At 45.1% G+C, this 6460-nt stretch overlaps 1 pseudogene; it reads right to left on the bottom strand.

Annotated features, from left to right (window-relative positions):
* Positions 1–3704: 3704 nt before the first annotated feature.
* On the bottom strand, positions 3705–4565 carry LOC114613936 (annotated as a pseudogene).
* Between the last annotated feature and the right edge of the window lie 1895 nt (positions 4566–6460).

Raw genomic sequence — 6460 nt, 5'->3', positions numbered from 1 at the left:
CCGTTTCTCCCGGCTCCCTTTCTCCCCCATCTCTTTGTGATGCTAGGGATAAAACTCAGGGCCTCAAGCACAGTAGGCAAGCCCTCTACCATTGAGCAACATTCCTAGGCCATAGTTAATCAGAAATTAAAACTCAAGAATGAGCCGGGCGGTGGTGGCGCACGCCTTTAATTCCAGCACTTGGGAGGCAGAGGCAGGCGGATTTCTGAGTTTGAGAGTTCGAGGCTAGCCTGGTCTACAGAGTGAGTTCCAGGACAGCCAGGGCTACACAGAGAAACCCTGTCTCGAAAAACCAAAAAAAAAAAAAAAGAAAAGAAAACTCAAGAATGCTTTTTATGGGCTGGAGAGATGACTGCTCTTCCAAAAGACCTGGGTTCAATTCCCAGCACAAGCAAGGTTGCTCATAACTGTTTGTAACTTCAATCCCAACGGACCTGACACCCTCTTCTTTCCTCTTTGGCACAAACAAGACATACATGCAAGGAAAGCACCTATAGATATAAAAATAAATAAAAGGAGTATCTTTTCTGGGAGCGGAGAAACAGTACAGCAGCTTGGTTCTCAGCTCTCCATGGCAGCCTACAATCATGTCTGTATCTAGTTCCAGGAGACCCGGTGTTTTCTGGTCTCCGTGAGCATCAGGCACTCAAGTGGTACATATACATACGTATGCAGGAAAAACACACCCATAAAATAAGAGTAAATAGATTTTTTTAAAGAATGTTTTTCCTTTTTTTTCTTTTTCTTTTCTTTTCTTTTTTTTTTTTTTTTTTTTCTTCGAGACAGGGTTTCTCTGTGTAGTCCTGGCTGTCCTGGTACTCACTCTGTAGACCAGGCTAGCCTCGAACTCAGAAATCCGCCTGCCTCTGCCTCCCAAGTGCTGGGATTAAAGGCATGCGCCACCACCGCCTGGCGCCAATATCTTTGGAACAAACATCAGACACCAATTTTCCACTGCTGTATCTGTCACTCAGGAATTCAGTCTTCCTACAGGAGTCTGTCTAGCCCACCAAATTTGTCTCGCTTAAATTGCTAACTCCTACAGAAAAGGCCATGCATGGTGGTGCACATCCATAGTCACAGCACTTCAGCTGAGGCAGGAAGATCATTGTGACTTTGAGGCCAGCCTTGGTTACATAGTGAGCTCCAGGCTAAGTCTAAGCTACAGAATGAGACTCAGTGTGAAATCAATACACAAACAAGCACACAGCCTGGCAACCATCTGCCAGGATGCTAGAGGCTGTGCCCACTCCTTACTTTAAGGGAAGCTGAAGAAGCACACGATACTTGCTGTTTCTTACAATTCTGCCTCTAACCAAGACTCTTGGCCTGGGAATTCAGGAAGAGCCGTCTCATAATCACTTTCCCAAGGCAACAACAAATGTCCACTGGAGAGGAAGAGCGTGGGATGATAAGAGGTTAGAGAAATAAGCAGGGACCCAATAATTCAGGGTTTACAGGAGAAAATAAGGAAATGGTTTTTACCTGGGGACTAGCATGATTGGATTTGTGGGTGTTTTTAAAAAGATGATTGTGGTGGCAGCTGCCTGGACAGTGGGGAGGGAAAAGCAGAGAAAGGGAGACAAGTCATGAGGCCATTGAAGTTCAAACTAGAATTCATTGTACCCCGACTAATATGTCAGGAAGAGAGAACGGAAAAATTGCATGTGGGCATCACCTCAGAGATCGGTGAGCAGTGCTTGCTCATGAGGAGAGGGAAATTGGTGGCTCATCGCTGATCCAAGTCACCTGTCATGTCTTCCCTCTTAATTCTCTCTCCTTCCTTCCTCCCCCTCCATCTCCCTCTTTTAAATCCAGACAGGGTTTCTCTATGTAGCCCTGGCTGTTCTGGAACTCACTCTTGAGTTCTGGCTGGCCTTGAACTCCGAGATCCGCCTGCCTCTGCCTCCCAAGTGCTGGAGTTCAAGGCGTACACCACCTCCGCCCAACATTCCCTCTTCATTCTTACTCTTCTCTTTGTCTCTCTTTGCAAAGTATACTGTTTTGATTACTGTAGCTTCATAATAAATGTTTTTCCGTGAGTGGGTCGAGCTGGGGGTGGAGTCCCGGCTGTGCCGTCCTACCCAGTGTGCCACGGAGCTACAGTCTGGTCTGCTCGGCTTTTCTTCCTTCCTATCTGGCCACACTGGAGTTAACGTGATCTTCAAAAACATCAAGCAGATCACGCTTCTTCTCTGCTTAAAATCTTTAGTGGCTTCTGTGGCTGTAAAAACAAAACCTAATCTTCACTGTAACTTCAAACACCTTCATGACTGAGGTCTTCCCTTCCGCCCCATCGTTCTGTGCTCCACGCTCCTCCCCAGTCATTACCTTCAGCAGTTAGGGCCTATCTGTCCATGCTATAGTCTATGTGTCCTTTAAATTTCTTCTTTTGACTATTTTTCCTGGGATACACTTCATTAGTTTATCATTTGGCTTTTTAAAATATTACTATTTAATTTTGTTATTATTACTGTTGGACTCCTGTGTAACTGTGCGTGTGGAAGTCAGAGGACAACTTTGTGGTCTTGTCCTTCTATCCACTTTAACTTGGGTTCCGGGGCTAAAACTCAAGCTATGGGTAGAAAGTGCCTCTACCCACTGAACCATCTCATTAGTTCTCACGTTTTTTTTTTAATTATTATTTCATTTATTTATTTATTTATTTATTTATTTATTTATCTACTTATTTTTGAGAAGGAAGTCTCTCAAACTCCTAGGTTCAAGCATTTCTCTACCTCAGCCGCCTGGGTCCTGGGAGTAGAGATATTTGTCATTTCTTTTTTTTTCTTTTCTTTCTTTCTTTTTTTTTTTTTTTGAAATAAATAAATCTTTGAGACTTCTGATCATCCTGCTTCCAGCTTTCACCTGCTTAGGTTATATGTATGCAGTATTACACCCAGCTTTACGTGGTGCTGAGGACCAAATCCAGGGCTTCATGCACGCCAGGCCAGTTCTCAGCTAACTCCACTCTTCCTCAGCCTTTGCAGGGTTCTTTCTTTTGACTTTTAGGTTTATCTCATATGACTCACTCAAAGAGGCAATCCTTCAGCTCAGTGTTTCCCAGCAGAGAATGACTCTATTTCCCAGAGTTCTGCCAATACTAGAAACTCTTTTTTTGTCATGATGAGAAGGATTGTAGGTTACTGGCAGACAGAATCCAGGGATGTTACTAAATGTTCAACAGGGCATCCTTGTGCAAGAAAGAACTAGCCAGGAAGCTAGCACGATGGTTCATGAGTAAAGGTACTTGCCACCAGACCTCATGACTTATAACTATAAGATATACTTTCCTTATCAAAGTTTTATTTTAGCTGATTTCTGAGTTCGAGGCCAGCATGGTCTACAGAGTGAGTTCCAGGACAGCCAGGGCTACATAGAGAAACCCTGTCTCAAAACAAAACAAACAAAAAAAAAGTTTTATTTTTAAGATTAATATAGCTGGGCAGTGGTGGTACACACCTTTAATCCCAGCACTTGGGAGGCAGAAGCAGGCAGATTTCTGAGTTTGAGGCTAGCCTGGTCTACAGAGTGAGTTCCAGGACAGCTAGGGCTACACAGAGAAATCTTGTCTCCAATAACAAAAACAAAATTAATTTAAATCAAATTCTCAACAAAGTACATACGTATGTATGTATGTATGTATGTATGTATGTATGTATTTTAACAGACTTAATTCATTTTATTTTTCTGGTATAAAAACCCTATGTGGTAGCCACAGCTGGAGCCTGGGTCCTCTGAACAGAGTCTCTGGTGTGGGTTTTCACAAGATGATCAGAGAATTCCTCATAAGGAGACTTGATGAACACATTCTCTTCCCAGAGGTTGGGGGTCAGGCAGATGGGTCTTGGAGATGGCATCAAAGGTGGCCTTGGCAAAGTTGCCCAGGGTGGCAGTGCAGCCTCTGACTGAAGTGTAGCAGTTGTCTATACCGGCCATCATCAGTAGCTTCTTGGGCACAGGAGCAGAGACAATGCCAGTGTCTCTGTGGGCAGGGATGAGACGCAACAGCACAGAGCCACAGAGGCCTGTCACCTTGCATGGAACAATGTGGGGCCAATCTTGTTCTCCCAGTAGCCTCTCCGCACAGGGACGATGAAAAGCTTGGCCAAGATGATGACCCCTCGGATCGCAGTGGCAACCTCCCTGATGCACTTAACATCAAGGCCAACATGACCATTGTAGTCCCCAATAGCGACGAAAGCCTTGAACCTGGTCTGCTGGCCAGCCCGAGTCTGCTTCTGCACTGGCATGATTATCCTTTAGGGATTCACCCAGGAAAAAGTCAATAATCTCAGACTCTTTAATGGGCAGGGAGAACTGGTAGATCTCCTCCAAGGACGTGATCTTCATATCCTTAACCAGGCGGCCCAGCTTGGTGACAGGGATCCACTCTTTGTCTTCAGTTTTACCTCCCACGCTCCACGAGCCTTGCGGCTTCGACCATGACCAAGGCCCCTAAGGCCTCTGCCGAATCCTCCTTGGAAGCCGGAAGCTGCCTCGGCCTCCTAATCCTGGGCCCCTGGGTCCTCCGCCCGCCCCCGCCCCCACCGCACTGGCGTCATCCGCCATTTGGTGTTTTCCTGAAGACGCAGCAAAGTATTTATTTTTAATCATTACTTAAACCGATACTTTTGGAGCACCAACTATATACCAATCAATGAGCTAGATGCTGGAAATATAACAAGAAATAATTCTTGAGGGCCAGTGAGATGGCTTAGAAGGCAGAGGAGCTTGCCACCAAGACTGATGATTTGTGTTTGATCCCCAGAGGAGGGGTGAATGACTCCCGTAGTTGTCTTTTGTTCTGCACACACACACCATGGAATGGAATTGTGAGCCTTTGTACATGGGCACACACACACAGGATGGATAGATAGATAGATAGATAGATAGATAGATAGATAGATAGATAGATAACATATAATTTAAAAAAGGAGATGGAGAAGGAAGATGAGATCTGTCTCTTGATCTCAAAGTGCTTACAGGTCAAGGTTTGGTTGGGAAGATACAGAACTGTTTCTACTTGGAGTGCTGAAGGAAACGAGGGAGAATACAGGATCTGTGCTTCATCAGTTCTGGGGAAAGGATGAGAAGGAAAGATGCAGGTAAACAACTACCATAGTCAGAAAAGAAAAAAGGCAAGAAGAGCGAGATCTCTGCCAGTGATGGAAATCGAGAAGTCTGCTGGAAGAGGTTTGACTCGGTCGGAACTGCAGGGAGCTGGGTGAGGACTGGGTAAAATGCAGGGAGGACTTGGAGACACGGGGAGAGGGCATTTGAGACAGAGAGAATGGCAAGAGCCAAGCACAGAGAGTGTGTGCCAGGAACACACAGACTTGGTTGGCTAAGGCACAGCAGGCCAGTGAGAGCCTAGACTGGGTCCAAAGTGGGTCAGTTGAATAAGAATACCCATGACCCACATTGTGCCCATATTCCCTATAATTTACAGCAGCACTCCCAGGTGCACCCAGGGAAGGAGAAGTTTTGAGAAATCCGATGACTTAGCAAATTGTTAGCAGGCCAGTATTGCTTTGAGCATCAGGACTGGCTTACTATACCTCTCAGAAACTCAATATGACAACACCCAAGGAAGGACAGAGATCCGGACACACAATAGAACATGTCCTTTCTCATTCTATAAACAATATGTTGCTAAATTGTATTTTCAGGGGAAAAAATATCTCAGAAATGAGTTCTTTCCTTTTGCTCCCAGGTATGACAGAAATGAGTGGACACCGAAAGAGAGGGGGAGGGGGGAAGGGAAGGGACAGTGAACAGGAAGACTGCTCACTTTGTCTGAGGAACAAAGCTACGCTGAAGAATTCATTTGCAAAAAACGCCAGTTGACATAGCAGTCGCTGCCTTTTCCACTGTTCCTCCTTTAAAAGAATCAGTGTTGTTCTTGAAGATGATTGGTACTGTTCCTTTTCACCTCTTTCCCCTTTTTCTTTTCTTCCATCCAAATCAAAGGAAGAGCTTCAAGCTTGATCTGAGTTTAAATGCTCAGTTTCTGCCTCCTGAGGCATCCAGGCACTTATTTAAATGAGGAGGATAGAGATTAAGGGAGGTGTAAGTGGCTTAAAAATAATATGGGCGTTGGCTTGCAGGTTATAAACAGTGTAATGAAAATTCTCTGAAACTCAGGGAGATCCGGTTCCACTTCTTCCTCCCAACAGCCCTAAGAGGCGACACAGCCAGTGTTCACTGAACATGTGCTTTACGCCAGTTGCTATTCAGACTCTATATTCCCAGCTAAGCTGTCACAGCCAAAACTGAAAAGTTGGACACAGGGTTCACTAACTGAACACAGGACATGTACCAGAGCACTGTGCTGAGAACATGACAAGCATTTTCCCATGACAAGTGTTTTACTGGGGAGTCGGAAGGGAATAAATGGGTTGCTCAAATCTACAGACCCAGAAGCAGGACTCAAGGCATGGCTTTTGTACTCCATAGC

The sequence above is a fragment of the Grammomys surdaster genome, unplaced genomic scaffold (genome assembly GCF_004785775.1).
Source record: "Grammomys surdaster isolate TR1022 unplaced genomic scaffold, NIH_TR_1.0 126278, whole genome shotgun sequence".
In the NCBI taxonomy this organism is placed as follows: domain Eukaryota; kingdom Metazoa; phylum Chordata; class Mammalia; order Rodentia; family Muridae; genus Grammomys; species Grammomys surdaster.
This window is presented reverse-complemented; position numbering and strand designations above follow the sequence as displayed.